The sequence below is a fragment of the Aquarana catesbeiana genome, linkage group LG05 (genome assembly GCF_042186555.1).
Source record: "Aquarana catesbeiana isolate 2022-GZ linkage group LG05, ASM4218655v1, whole genome shotgun sequence".
NCBI classification, from domain to species: domain Eukaryota; kingdom Metazoa; phylum Chordata; class Amphibia; order Anura; family Ranidae; genus Aquarana; species Aquarana catesbeiana.
Genome location: NC_133328.1, coordinates 243891532 through 243906573, shown reverse-complemented (window position 1 = coordinate 243906573; position 15042 = coordinate 243891532). Strand labels below are relative to the sequence as shown.

General features: G+C 48.0%; 1 pseudogene; it reads right to left on the bottom strand.

The window, feature by feature from the left end:
- Positions 1-300: 300 nt before the first annotated feature.
- LOC141145865 (small nuclear ribonucleoprotein F pseudogene) lies at positions 301-1000 on the bottom strand (annotated as a pseudogene).
- Positions 1001-15042: the final 14042 nt, after the last annotated feature.

Here is a 15042-nt window from a genome sequence, read left to right as displayed (position 1 = left end):
GCCTATCCTGCCTCCATCTAACAACTGCACTATTTTCTCCATTAGCTCACCCCCCATAGCTATTACCCTTTTGTATAACTTGACCCTCCCTCCTAGATTGTAAGCTCTAACGAGCAGAGCTCTTTGATTACCCCCTGTATTGAATTGTATTGTAATTGTACTGTCTGCCCTAATGTTTTAAAGTGCTGCGCCAACTGTTGGCACTATATAAATCCTGTATAATAATGATGATAATAATAATAATAATAATAGTAATAAAATATGTATTTTGAAAATCGAAATTGCTTTATTCTCCAAATATCACCATCTTCTTCCTCCTCTTCTACTCCTCGTATATAAAATGTATTATTACACTTTATTAGAATTTCTCCAAGATGTCCAGACAATGTCCCATCAATATACTCTTCTGTATTGGCAAGCAGCATATTCATGTAGCCATCCAAGGAGACCAGGTATCCCTTGTATTCCATACCCCATTTCAGTTTCACCATTACTGACTTACCAGTAAGGCCATTAAGAAATGGTTTGGGGTTTAGTGGCAAACTCATTGAGCCTCTGAAGCCGCCACTGATCTACAGACATGGAAGCTGACAGCCCTGAGCGCCGAGGACCAAAATTTTTTCTAAATGCATCACTTAAGCTGCCCCCTTCTCCACTGTTCCTCCCTTGTCCAACACAAGCCTCAAAACTACATTTTTCATGATACTGTAACCTACAAGAGTTTGGAAAGGTGTTACATAAGCTCCTATTGAAGGTGTCCTCAAGATATTTTTTTTTTTTTTTAGAAATTCTTTATTTAAGGTAAACATGCAAAAACACAGAGACCACACCGGTCATATCACAATAAAGCAGACATTCCCCCAAGTCCCACAAGTAGATCTCCCTGAAAAGAGGGGGTCCCAACTATCATAGGGGAATCATATCATGTATTAATGTAACCAGAGATCCCTGCATCCTGCACGACCAATTTTTACAGCGAAATGCTGTTGTAAGTTTAGGGTATGTAGACTGAAAAAGAAAATATTGGGGAAAGATTTGAGCCCGTAAGAAAGTGGCTCAAAGAAAACAAAATGAGGGCATAGCATATTATTGCTGAAAACTAGACAGTACAAGGAAAGAGAAAAAAGATGAGACAAGAAGTGCAGAGGAGGGGGAGGGGAAAAAAAAAGACAACCCCCTCAGGGATGCTGAGCCACGAGCCTTCCGTACTCTTCAGAATAATAGAATTTGTGCCAATAGAACCACTTTTTGGAAAATGTCTCATGTAGGCCTTTCTCTGTGGCCACCAAGTCCTTCATTGCATGTATGTCCGCCACTCTTTTCAACCAACCCGCCACCAAAAGGAGGCTGCATCTGTTTCCAATTCAAAGGGATGCAGCTCTTTGCCGCAGTGATCAAGAGCGGCAGTATAGATTTTCTATATCTCTTACTCGGTATCTCATGGTGATGCAGAAGGAAGAGCTCAGGGGACATCGGCAACGTCCGGTCTGTGAATTTCTGGATGATGCGGTGTACCTCTGCCCAAAAGGGTTGTAAGATGCGGCAGGACCAAAAGACATGCAGGAGCGTTCCGAACTCCTCCCCGCATCTCCAACACATGTCCGAACACTGAGGGAACATCCTATGTATCTTCTCTGGTATATAGTGCCAACGGGACATATTTTGTATCCCGCTTCTTGTTGTCTTGCACATATGGAGGTCTTTTGGGTGAAAAGAATGATCCTGTCTACCTGCTTCTCCGTCAATTGTATATCCAAATCACGCTCCCATCTGGAAATATAGGGAAGCCTATATTCCGGGGGCGGTGATACCAGTAATTGATATGTCAGAGATATTACATGTCTCAACTGTGTCTGATCTTGGCATAATGATTCGAAGGGGGTCAATTGTCTTTCATATGCGGCCGGGGAGGGCAGAGAGCCAATGAAGTGAGATAGCTGGACCTTTTGCCAGAAAGAGAGCCCACTCAGGGCCGGATCATCCAATATTTGCTGCCTATTTCTCCATTATCCATTACTGAGGAAGTTTCGTGCCTGTGATCGCTCACTCTGTTTCAAATCACGAAATCTAGGATCATTGAGACCCGGAGTAAAAGCCGGATTGCCCACTACAGGGGTGAGTGGGGATGGGGGTGGTGCAACCGACAAGTCTCGGAAAACCTTCCAAGCTGTCTGTATTGTCACCCCCACTGTGGGGTGGTCTGAAATCTGTTTTGGTAAGGGTTTATGGCACCAGGGTAACGATCCAAAGTGGGCTTCTGTTAGGGATTGTTCTATTTGCATCCATTGTTTCAGGGATCCGTGGCGGCACCAATCTAGTATACGGGTAAGATGGCAAGCCGTATGATAGAGAATGACGTCCAGTAGGGCCAAGCCTCCCTTCAGCTTTGGAAGCCAGAGAACTTTTTGGGTTAACCGTAGGGGTTTCCAGGCACATACAAAATGAACCAACACTCTGTTCACTGTTTTTAGGAAGGAGGACGGTATCTGTATAGGCAAAGCTTGGAAGTGATTTAACAGCCTAGGCAGGATATTCATTTTTATTATGCTGCAGCAACCGAACCAGGAGAATAGCCCATGTTGCCACTCCTGTAGGTCTTTCTTTATGGCTGTTAGAAGAGGAGGGAAGTTACAGAGGAAAAGCTCTTCTGTCTTACCGGACAGTAAGATCCCCAGGTATTTATTGTGGTTAGTCGCCCATTTAAAAGAAAAGTCTACCCGGAGCAACTCAGTTAGGGATGGAGGCAGAGAGACGGAAAGCGCTTCCGATTTTTGGTAGTTAATACGGAACAACGATAAAGTCCCATATATCTTCAGTTCCTTAAGCAAGTTTGGGATAGAAACAAGGGGATTCGTGCGAAAAAAGAGCAGGTCGTCTGCAAACGCCACAGTTTTCGGGGACAACGTGGCATTGGGGCGAGGGCCCGTGATATTTGGGTTGTCCCTGATGAGACGCAAGAAAGGTTCAAGAGTAAGAATGAATATCAGGGACGATAAGGGACACCCCTGTCTTGTCCCATTTGTTATCCCAAATGGAGAGGAAAGATGGCCGTTGACTTTGACCTGTGCCGATGGGCAAGAATAGATAGCTTGTACCCAATTCATCATGCGCTCCTTCAGGCCTAAACAGCGGAGGGTTTCAAACAGGAAAGGCCAGCTCACCCTGTCAAATGCCTTTTCGGCATCCGTCGAGAGGAGCAACAGTGGGGTTTTTTTCGCGTCCGTGCAGCGTGGATAATGTTGATTGCTTTTATAATATTGTCACATGCCTCCCTTGTAGGTACAAATCCGACTTGGTTGGAGTGGATCAACTGTGGTATCAGGTTGATCAGACTCATCGATAGAATTTTTGTAAAAATCTTTAGGTCTACATTTTGCAATGAGACTGGCCGATAATTTTGGCAGCATAATGGGTCCTTGCCCTCTTTTGGTATCACAGTGATGTGAGCCCTCAGTGCGTCCCCAGGAAGGGGTGTTCCTTCTCCTGTTGCATTATATGCTGAGAGAAAATGAGGAGTCAACAGGTCCCCAAAGGTCCTGTAGTAGAGAAGTGAGTAGCCATTCGGGCCCGGTGCCTTGCCTAGTTGCATGTGCTTTATTGCCAGGGCTACCTCATCCACCGAGATAGGTTTCTCTAATTCGGACAACTCCACCTCCGAAAGACTTGGGAGGCCAGACCTATGCAGGTATTCTCGGATGTTCCTCAGCACAGAGGATTTTTCTTCCTCAGATGTTGGGCTCGGGAGATTATATAAAGTTGTATAATACTCCTGGAACAGTTTGGCGATACCTTCCGTAGTATGGACTCTATTGTTATTGTCATTAAGAAGTTCAAGAATAAATGTGCGAGCCCTCTGAGCTCTCAAGGCCCAAGCTAACATTTTCCCGCATTTGTTACTGTTTTCATAAAAAGATTGTCGACATTTAGATAACACTGCCTTGGCCCTAATCAAGGCTAGGGAGCGGAGCTGGTTACGCAGGGCCGTCAATTCAAGGAGGGTTTGGGAAGCTAAAGACTGTTTATGGGCTGTTTTGATCTTATTTTTTCCAAAATGTGTATGATACATTTTGAGCGCTCTTTCTTGATTCGAGATCTTATTTTGATCAGAAGACCTCTGATGTAGCATTTATGTGTCTCCCACACTATTGTCGGGGCAACCTTGGGGCCTACATTGTGGAAAAGAACTGTTTCAGTTCCCTGGACACCTCTTCAGTCACCTCAGGTATCTGGATCAGTGAGTCATTAAGCTTCCAAGTCCACTGATTCACTGCGGGCTGGAGCAAGTCGATGTCTACAAAAACCGGGGCATGGTCCGAAAAAGTGATAGAACCAATTGAGGCCGAGGTGACCTAAGACAGGAGTGTTTGTGGCAGCATGAACTGATCAATTCTGGTATAGGAATTATGAGGATGCGAATAGAATGTATAATCTCTGTTATTCGGATAAAGAATCCGCCACACATCTACCAAGTGGAATGCATGGAAGTTCCTTTTAAGGCGTTTTAATGCTGCATAAGAGGTCTGAGATGTATTCCTGGTAGAGTCCAAAGACGGGTCCATGACAAAGTTCATGTCGCCACCCAAAATTACCGTTCCTTCGGCGAAATCACCCAATTTAGACATAACCGGTTCCAGAAAGGAGATCTGGTTAGAATTGGGGAGATATAGGTTGACCAGGGTAATCAGAGATCCCCCAAGTGTCCCCTTCACAAAGAGAGCTCTTCCCTCCGCATCGCCCCACCGATCCCTTAACTGCCATGGGACAGAACCTTGGATCAAGATGCTCACACCCCTTGACTTAGAGTCAGAGGCGCAGCCATGGTACACTGTTGGAAAAAAGCGGTCATGGAGTCTTGGAGTACTATCCGCACGGAAGTGGGTCTCCTGAAGTAAACACACTTGGGCCTTCATGTGTTTTAGAGTAGCTAAGACCATGGAGCGCTTCTCAGGGGTGTTCAGTCCCTTCACATTGAGGGAAAACGGGGCGAACAGGTTCTGTTTTACCAGAGGGCATGATGGCGACTGGAGGACACAAACAAGGTCAGGAATGGGGAAAAAAAAAAGGGGGGGGGTAGGTATGAAGGGGAATGAAAACTAGAGGGTAAACGGGAGGACAAGAAAGAATAGACTATGAATTAGAGAGAGCAAGCGAAGAGGGGGGAAAGAAAGAAAGATAATCTAAAGAGAAAGAAGAAACAAATACACCTTAGGCGTAGGAGAGACCTAGTCTCACAGCACCCCCGTAACCCTTAAATATGGGTCACTGAATGGGTGCAACCCTATATGGAGGAGTGATTGAACACAACAGGGGTCGGAGACTCCCTATCCCAACCCACCCAATGGATTGCGAAGAGCCATGTATTTTCCAAAGCTCTGTAATATCTAAGCAACATTTAAACAGCCGAAAAAACAACACTGCAACAAAATCTAGAACCCATAACAGCAGAATTTTTTTCCCCTTATTAACAGGAATACAGAACACACATCATTATAAGAAACCAAACTGTGAAGTTCCTGTCTCCTGTTCCAGTTGAGAGATAGAGAGGAGCTGCCTGGAGAATGGAGCCGGCCTATCCAGTCTTGGAGAGGCTCCCGCGAAGGGAATCCCCCACTGACTAGTCAAACAGACAATCCTCTGTGTCCAGCCAACTCCTCCCCCCAGGCAGTCCAAGTGGGACACACGGGTTAAGGCCACGGGTGCAGCCCCCATGACTCAGGCGTCCGAGAAGAATGCCCAACTAGAAGCTGTAAATAGAGTATATGCTCTCTTCCTGTGCAAGCATGACCCAAAACCCCGATGGGGGGAGAGGGAGGGCGAGGAAGGTGGAAGAGGAGGAGGGGAGGGGAGCGGGAACAAGACCAGGAGAAGGAGGTAGATAATGGAGGTGAGAGACAAGGAGGGAGGAGCAAAAGAAATAGTTAGGGGAAGGGGAAGAAGGGAAGGTGGGGGAGAGAGGGAGGAAGGAAGAGGAGAAGAGAAAGGGAAGGAAGGGGAGGAGGGGGAAAAGAAGGGGAAGTGAGGGGAGGGAAGGGGGCAAGAGGGGAAGGAAGGGGAGGAAGGGGGAAGGAAGGTGAGGAGGGGGGAAAGAATGTGAGGAGGGTGCGCAGAAGGGGGAGAGGGGGAAAAGAAGGAAGGAAGGAAAGAGGGAAAGAAGGGAAAAAGGGAGGGAAGGGGGAATGGAGTATGGGAGAAGGAAGAGAGGAAAAAGGAGGAAGGAAGCAGAGTGGAGAGGATGAGGGGGAGAGAAAAGAGGAAAATTCAGATAGCCCCTTCATGGCCCCACAAAATAACACTGCATCTCTAAAACCAAATGCACTACTCCCCCCGACAGATCTCCCCCCCACTAATATACAATACACACGGAGCATTTAATGGTCTGTCACCCCCCCATCCAGCCCACCCCCCCATAGACACCGTGTGTCCCACATCACTGCGGCATCAGACACCCCCCCCCAACCGGAAGTCCAAAGTCCAAGACTCTCATGTGTGCAGCCGTACACTTGCAGAGTAGCTGCCATGCAGATTTGTGAAAACGTCAGTGTGTATATACGGCTCAGTCCCGGGATGGAGGGAAGTGGGAACATCATCGGACAACATCCGCAGGAGCGGGGCCTGCATCCATTTACAAATAGGGAGGGGGGGGCGCTCAGGACACCCAGTATGAGGTCAATGGGTTTATCCTTTCAGCGCGGCTCAGAATGATAAGTCTTAATCCGCATCAGGGGTCCCAGGAAAAATGACAGTGCATGATGTGTGCGACTCTAGAACCAGAACACTCACGGTAACTGCAGCAAAGGATTACATTTCGGGCTCCTGTGCTCCTGCTGCCGGCCGGTCACCTCTCCTTCTGGAAGATCGACAAGGCAGGCCTGGTCTGGGAGCCCGAGGTGCAGAGTGTGGATCCCTGACTGGTAGCGGCTGCAGCCAATCTGGTATGGGGACAGGCTCCATGTCCAGGAAGTGGAACAAATCCGGCAGCTCCGCATGGCGGCGGATGGTAAACGATGATCCTCCCTTACGGACTGTAAGCTGTATTGGGAAACCCCAGCGATATGGCAGCACAGCATGCTGCAGCCGCTCAAGCAGGGGCTTAAGCATAGCCCTCCTTTGCAGAGTTGCTCGCGACACATCCGGGAAGATAGATATGAGGGCGCCGTCAAACTCAATTTGCTCCCTAGTCCAAGCGGCTCGGAGTATCTGATCTTTTTGGGAATAGCGGTGGAGACGACAGATACGTCTCTGGGCCGGTCAGGGTCTTGGGATCGAGGTCCAAGTGCACGGTGAACGCGATCAAACTCCAAATTGGTAGGAGGATCAGGGCCCAGGACCTGCTGGAGGATCGCCAGTACTGTCTCCTGGAGATTTTCGGGGGCCAATCGCCTCGGGCAGCCCTCGGATCCAAAGATTATTGCGGCGGCTGTGGTTTTCGAAATCCTCAGCCTGGAGCTGCAATTCCGTTAACCGCTCCTGGAATGCGGTCTGGCTTTTCTCCAGCTGGGCGACCTGGGGCCTTAGAGTGCTCACCTCCGATTCCTCTTTACTTAGGAGGTCATCCAATGAGTGAACCTCGGAGCTGAGCCCATGGAAGTCCCGGCGGTGTTGTTCCTCCATGTCGGCTTTTGTGGGGAGTGCCCGCAACAAGGTTCTGATGTCTGCATCAGCCTGTAGTGACATTGCGGAAGCCTCCGATCCACTCGGGCTGCTGGGCGGAGGAGCCAGGAGAGAGGGAATTCCCTCCAGTGAGTCCGGGACATGGTTCCTAGAGGAGGCCATGGATGTAGTAGGGGAGACCACCAGACCTCTCACGCCACGTGTCGCTGTAATGGAAGCTGCCTCGGCAGCTGGGGATTGCATGTAACGTGTGATCGAAGCCGCTGGATTCACTTTAGTTGATCCCCTGTTTCTCTGGCGTCTCCGGTAGGTCATTTCAAGCCACAGTATGCGTTGTATGGGTATTTCAGGTGTGTTAAGCTGGTTGGGAGTCGGGAGCTCTAGCCATGAGCTTCTTCACTCCGCCATGTCCAAGCCATGCCCCCCGTCCTCAAGATATTTTATCCTGTGCTCCCTCTGGGAGGGCAGGATGAGTTCAGAGACTTTCTCCTTGTAACGGTGGCCCTTTGGGTCTTGTATGGATATTAAGGGGAACCCCGCACCCAAATTAAAAAAAGGAAAGGTGTGGGGCCCCCAGGCCCTATATACTCTGAATAGCAGTATACAGGCGGTGCAAACAAGACAGGGACTGTAGGTTTTTTAGTTAAGTAGAATCTGTTTGTAATTTTGAACTGGTACATTTTTAAAGTGTAGCTCCAGCCAAAAAATCTATTTTTAAGCTTTTTGGAAAACATAGGGAAGGGTTATCACCCCTGTAACATTTGTTTTGCTGTCTGTGCGGCTGTTCAGAAGATTTCACCTCACTTTCTGTCCCAATGACAAATGTTTTTTGAAAATTTGTGGTTTTTAGTGACACAAGGATTGGTGATAAAGCATCAGTGGAGAGGAAACACGTTTTTCCCATATTAACTCTTACAGGAGAGAATTTCCCTTCCTAGGGGTAGATTTCATTTCACTTCCTGTTGTCTCCTTCCGTTTGCAAGTAGGATGTTTGAAAGTAGGGGCCTGCCGTATATACTCTGCAGAAATTGGGGCCTTAGGTGTTGGTGTTGCCACAACACTGTAAGCCCTCACAGTTACTCTTGGTGGACGCAGGAACGGGCCCTGCTGTGAAATATTAGATCAAGAATTGTAATTACCTGCCATTGTTGAACAGGTGCAGAAAAATTGGGCCTTTGGTGGTGGTGGTGGTGTTGCCATAACATTGTAAGCCCTCACAGTTAATCTTGGTGGGCGCAGGAATGGGCCCTGCTCTGAAATATTAGATCAAGGATTGTAATTACACGCCCCTGTTAAACAGGGGCTGAAAAATTGGGCCTTAGGCACTGGTGCTGGTGCCACAACACTGCAACCCCTCACAGATACTCTAGTTGAGCACAGCAACGAACCCTCCTGCAAAATATTGCATCAAAAATTGTAATTACACGCCCCTGTCAAACAGGGGCTGAAAAATTGTCCCTTAGCCACTGGTGACAGCGCCCAGAACCAAAAATGTTCTTACAAGCTATCAGCATGATTATTAAGGAGGAGGGGGATAATCACTCAGCATAACAGGACAGTCACTCAGCATCAGCAAAGGCAGTCTTGAAGGGATATGACATTTAAAAAAAAATTATTCGGTTACATCAGCATCAGGTGCCTGGTAGCTGGTGGTGATCCAAGACTGATTCATTTTTATGAAGGTCAGTCGATAGACGAGTCGGTGGACAGGCGCACCCTGTGATCGGTTACAAAGCCTCCAGCAGCACTGAATGTGCGTTTCGAAAGAACGCTGGATGCAGGACAGGCCAGTAGCTCAATTGCATACTGTGCAAGCTCTGGCCAGTGATCCATCATCAAGACCCAGTAACCCAGAGGATTTTCGGTGGGAAAGGTGTCCAAGTCAGATCTTGCCCCTAGGTATTCCTGCACCATGTAAAACAGACGCTGGTGATGGTTGCTGGAACTGATCATACCTTGGGGCTGCGGACTAAAAAATTGTCTGAACGCATCGGTCAGATGGCCACCTTCTCCACCGCTCCTTCTTTGACTGACCGAAGCCTCAGCAACATGTTGTCCAGGAACAGGAGTTTGTAACCTCCCAGTCTCTGGGAACATATTGCGCAGACCTTTCTGCAAGGCCTCCCGAAGATGTTTTATCCTCTGCTCCATCTGCAACGGCAAAATAAGGTCTGCAACCTTACCCTTGTAATGTGGATCAAGGAGGGTTGCCAGCCAGTATTGATCCCTCTCCTTGATACCACGAATACGAGGATCATATATGAGGCCATGCAGCGTAGGTTTGCTGAGGCATTCGGTCCGGAGTCCTCTGGGTCACTAAGGATGGCATGATCCGCAGTCACCTCCTCCCAGCCACGTACAAGTTCATGGGTTTCTTGGGACTGTAAATGATCCTTTGAAGACTGCTGCTGATGCTGAGTGCCAGGCTCCACCTCCATGCTGACACAATCCTCCTCCTCCTCATCCTCATCCTCTTCCTGTGTGATCAGTGGGCATGCAGGAACACTGTCTGGATAAAGGGGGCCTTGAGCGGTAAGGAAGTCCTCCTCTTCCTCCCTCTGTCCTGCCTCAAGTGCCCTGTTTATTATTCTACGCAGCGTGTGCTCCAACAGGTGGATAAGAGGGACAGTGTCACTGATGCATGCACTGTCACTGCTCACCATCCTCGTGGCCTCCTCAAATGGTGACAGGACAGTGCATACATCCCTGATCATAGCCCACTGGCGTGGGGAAAAAAAAACAAGGTCCCCTGACCCTGTCCTGGTGCCATAGTCGCATAGGTACTCATTGATGGCCCTCTGCTGCGTGTGCAGCCGCTGCAGCATGGCCAACGTTGAGTTCCACCTGGTGGGCATGTCACAGATTAGGCGGTTCTTGGGCAGGTTAAATTCCTTTTGGAGGTCAGCCAGCCAAGCACTTGCATTTTATGACCTTCAGAAATGCACACAGACTTTCCTGGCCTGCCTCAGGACATCCTGTAAGCATGGGTGCATGCCCAAGAACCGCTGCATCACCAAGTTAAGGATGTGAGCCAAACAGGGCACATGTGTCAGTTGTCCCTGTCGGAGGGCGGAAAGGAGGTTGGTGCCATTGTCGCAAAACACCATACCTGCCTTAAGCTGGCATGGCATCAACCACCTCTAAATCTGCCCCTGCAGAGCTGACAGAATCTCTGCCCCAGTGTGGCTCCTGTCCCCCCAAGAACACCAGCTCAAGCACCGCATGGCATCTTTTTGCCTGCGTGCTTGCGTAGCCCCTTGAACGCCTACGGAGCACCGCTGGTTCCGAGGACAAATCAGCACAGGAAGAGGCCATGGAGGAAGAAGAAGAGGAGGGGTGGAGGAGAGAGGTGTGGCAAAATCAGCACTAGTAGAATTTTGGAGGCGTGGTGCCGGAACAACCTCCAACACTACTGCACCCTGTCCTACATCCTTCCCAGCTGCCAGAAGAGTCACCCAGTGTGCGGTGAAAGATAGGTAACGTCCCTGTCCATGCCAGCTGGACCATGAGTCAGTGGTAATATGCACCTTACCGCTGACTGCCATGTGCAGCGAGGCCAAGACATTGCCTTCCACATGCCGGTAGAGAGCTGGAATCGCCTTCCATGAGAAAAAGTGGCATTTGGGAACCTGCCACTGAGGAACCACACATTCCACAAACTCACGGAAGGGGGCAGAGTCTACCAACCGAAAAGGCAGCAGTTGAAGTGCTAGCAATTTAGCCGAGCTAGCGTCAACCGCTGGGCATGTGGATGGCTGGAAGTGAACTTCTTTCAGTTGTGCAGCAGCTAGGGCAGGGAAATTTGCTTGGTACAATCTGATGTCGGTGTACCGATAGCAGATTGCCCCCAAGCACTTGGCTGTGACACACCTAATTCTACACCTTCATTCCTCTCAGTGCAGGTCTCAGAGAGGACTGAAGGTATAGTGGGGTTGGAGATCCCAGCTGATGAGGAGCAAGGAGAGGTCCTCTTTGTTCTTTGGTGTGGGTCTTTTAGGTACGCTTGCCAACGAACTGCATGGCAGGTCGACATATGTCTGGTCAAGCACGTGGTGCCCAAGCGGGTGATGTTTTGGCCACGCGAGATACACTTGAGACATATGTTGCAAATAGCAGCAGTGGGATCTGATGCACTCGTCTCAAAAAAGGCCCACACCAAAGAACTTTTGGAATAACGTGCAGAGACAGCAGCGCCCTGCACATGCGGAGCTCTGCGGTGTGATGCAGTCGGTGTGCTGCCCTTAAGCTGGCCTCTGGAGGGAATCCTGCCTCGTTGGTGATGTGCCTCCTCTCTCCTATCAGGCACCCACGTGGAGTCAGTGGCCTCATCATCCCCTCCCTCCTCATCACTGGAGCAAAGCTGGCAGTATACTGCAGATGGGGGAACATGACTGCCAGATTGCTGTACTTCTTGGGCACGCCCTCTCTCTGGGCTCACGTTACTGCCTTCCTCTAGCTGGGTACCATCATCAGAGCCTTCAAAACGCTGGGCATCCTCCTGGAGCATGTACCCAACACTGTGGTCAAACACTTCGTGAGACTCCTCAGGAGGACATGGTGGGGCTAGGGAAGGAGTGACTGATGCCATTGAGCCTAGGGAAGAGGCCGCGTTGGCAGCTGCTTTGCCAGACAAAGTACCCTGAGCCTGGGTGAGAGAGGATGAGGAGGATGAGGACGGCTTAGTCATCCACTCTACCAAGTCTTCCGCATGCTCAACACGCCCAGCTGCTGAAAAAAAGGACAAGCGTGTCCCACGGCCACGTGCTGATGAGGATGCACCGTCTCCACGACCAGCACTGTTGCCTCTAGACACAGAGCCTGCTTGCCTTCTTTTATTGGCTTCTGACTGTCTGCCTCTCCTTGTTTGCCTTCCAGACATACTAATGGCCTGCAGTGAGATGTAGCTGCACAAATCTGGGATGTATATAAATACTGTAACATAGGATGACACTTCAAAAGAGTCTGAGAAGGCTGCACACCCCGAAACAAATATTTGCAAAAAAGAAATTGAAAGTTCCCCATTGGGGTTTTTTAGCAGCAATTGTAAATCAAAAAGAGTTTTGTAAAAAAAGTTGAGTTTATTGACAAAATACTCTGGACATAAATTATACAGTATAAAGGTTTAAAACATGAGCTCCGGTTTACATGATACGAGACACAATGGGTTGGATAACAAATCAGACAATAAATTGTATTGTGTGAAAATTATAGGGGGTATGCATATAACGATGCTACCTACAATATTAATTATAGTTATACTGTCCGATATTGGAGAAAGCCTCAATGCATTTCAAACTTATTGGGTCATGGTCTTCCTCAGGGGGTCCTTATAATTCTACAAGTACATCAGAAGAAATCAAAGTTTTAGTATTATTTAATATATCTTCTACATAGGTTGGTTTGAGATAATCACTTTATATTTACCCTCTATACCATATGGGCTCGTTTATCCAGAGACTTCTTTAATAACATGAAAGAAAACAGAAGATTCCCCCACTTGTGATCCTGGGTTCTGCTGAAACGTCGTCCCTACCTGCATCCCAAAGGGGAGGCAAAGCTGACCCGTGAGGCTTGCAAGTGGTCACATATAAAATGGCCCTCACACACAAAACCGGAGGAGGTGAAGGGAGAACCAGAGCACCTAAAAGTCACCATAATGATAAAAATTAGTATATTATCTATATTTTAAGATATATCAAATGATATTAATGTTCTAACCCAAGTAGGCAAAGTATTTGTATATAGTGTAATGCCGCGTACACACGGTCGGACTTTTCACCTACAAAAGTCCGACAGCCTGTCCGACATACTTCCGGCGTACCTTCGGCGGACTTGCGGCAGACTTTCTTACGAACGGACTTGCCTACACACGACCACACAAAAGTACGACAGCCTAGTACGCGGTGACGTACACCAAGTCCGACGAGACTATAAAACGGAAGTTCAATAGCCCGTATGACACCCTTTGGGCTCCTTCTGCTAATCTCGTGTTTATCTCGTGTTAGTAGAAGTTTGGTGAGAGACGATTCGCGCTTGTGAGACTCGTATTTTTCAGTTCGTTTTAACTGTTGTTCAGTCTGTGCTTGTGAGGTTTGTATCTGCTTTTCAGTGCGTTTGGTCAGTTGGCATTGAGAAATCTTTGTTTTATTGGCCGCTCGTTCCTGATTTTCAGGTCGTTCTTCACAGGCCTTGCTGTTCTTCAGTGCGTTCTGTTAAGTGCGTTCTGACCAGCCGACCGTTTTGAAACCATGTTACCTGTACGTACTCGTCGTCGAGCTCGTGCATTGTATGTGTTTGGTGCTGTAGTTTATTCTTCAGCCCAAGACCAGTCCATGAACAGGGCGAGGAGGAGTTCATGGACCAAGAATTGGTTGCTTCAGCGTGACCAGTTCTGTCACATGCCTTTGCTCCGTGAGATCCGTGAGAATAATCCTGAGGATTTCAGGAACTTTCTCCGGATGACGGACCCCGTTTTTGACCGTTGGTTGGCTTTGCTGACCCCCTATATCAGCAGGCAGGATACCTGCATGAGGCAAGCCATCACTCCGGAGCAGAGGCTGGTCGCTACCTTGCGGTATTTGGCCACAGGGAGAAGCCTGCAGGACCTTAAGTTCTCGACAGGCATCTCCCCCCAGGCTCTGGGTATCATTATCCCAGAGACCTGTTCTGCCATCATCCAGGTCCTGCAGAAGGACTATATTAAGGTAAGATATTTTTCTTTTATTAGCATCACATGTTCTTTTATGTAATCTTTGATAATGTAATGTATTTCTTGCTTCAAACACTACTTACCATCATTGCAATATAGTGTGAATGTCCCCTTTTTATCCTCACACATGCTGGATTTTTTTCCTGTTATTTTTTGTCATGCATGTATATTTTCCTTCAATAACCTCCCCAGCATGCAGTGATGGGAACATATCCACCTAGTCTACTCATTTTGAATGTATTTTGTTTGAGTGTATTTAGTGTGCTTATAATTAGCAATTAGCTAGATTTCACAACCCCCCCCCCACCTAAACTCACTCCAAATAGTGTGCTGCTAATTAGCAATTAGCTAGATTTCACAACCCCCCCCCCCCCACCCTCGTAAAAATTTGCTTGAATGTTCTGTGGTGTTGATTTGTCTAAAGCAAATATATGTTGCACTTTGCTAAATGCATGTGCACTCTACAAGTGCATTTGTTCCAGTGCTTTAGTAAATGAGCAGAAGCTCTGCTGATTTCCATCATCAAATCATATGCAAGCCTCAAAGTGTTTTCATTAATTGCCCTTGCATGTGATTGTGTACTCCTTGCAACATGAATGCCTTTTTACATTACCTCATTTACTGTAAGCTGGTTAGCAACTGCACCTGCAGAGTGCGACAACTGCAGTCTTGTAGCCTTTTTAGTCCCTAAATTCCTGCGTGTCCTAAAAGTAATCTTTTTT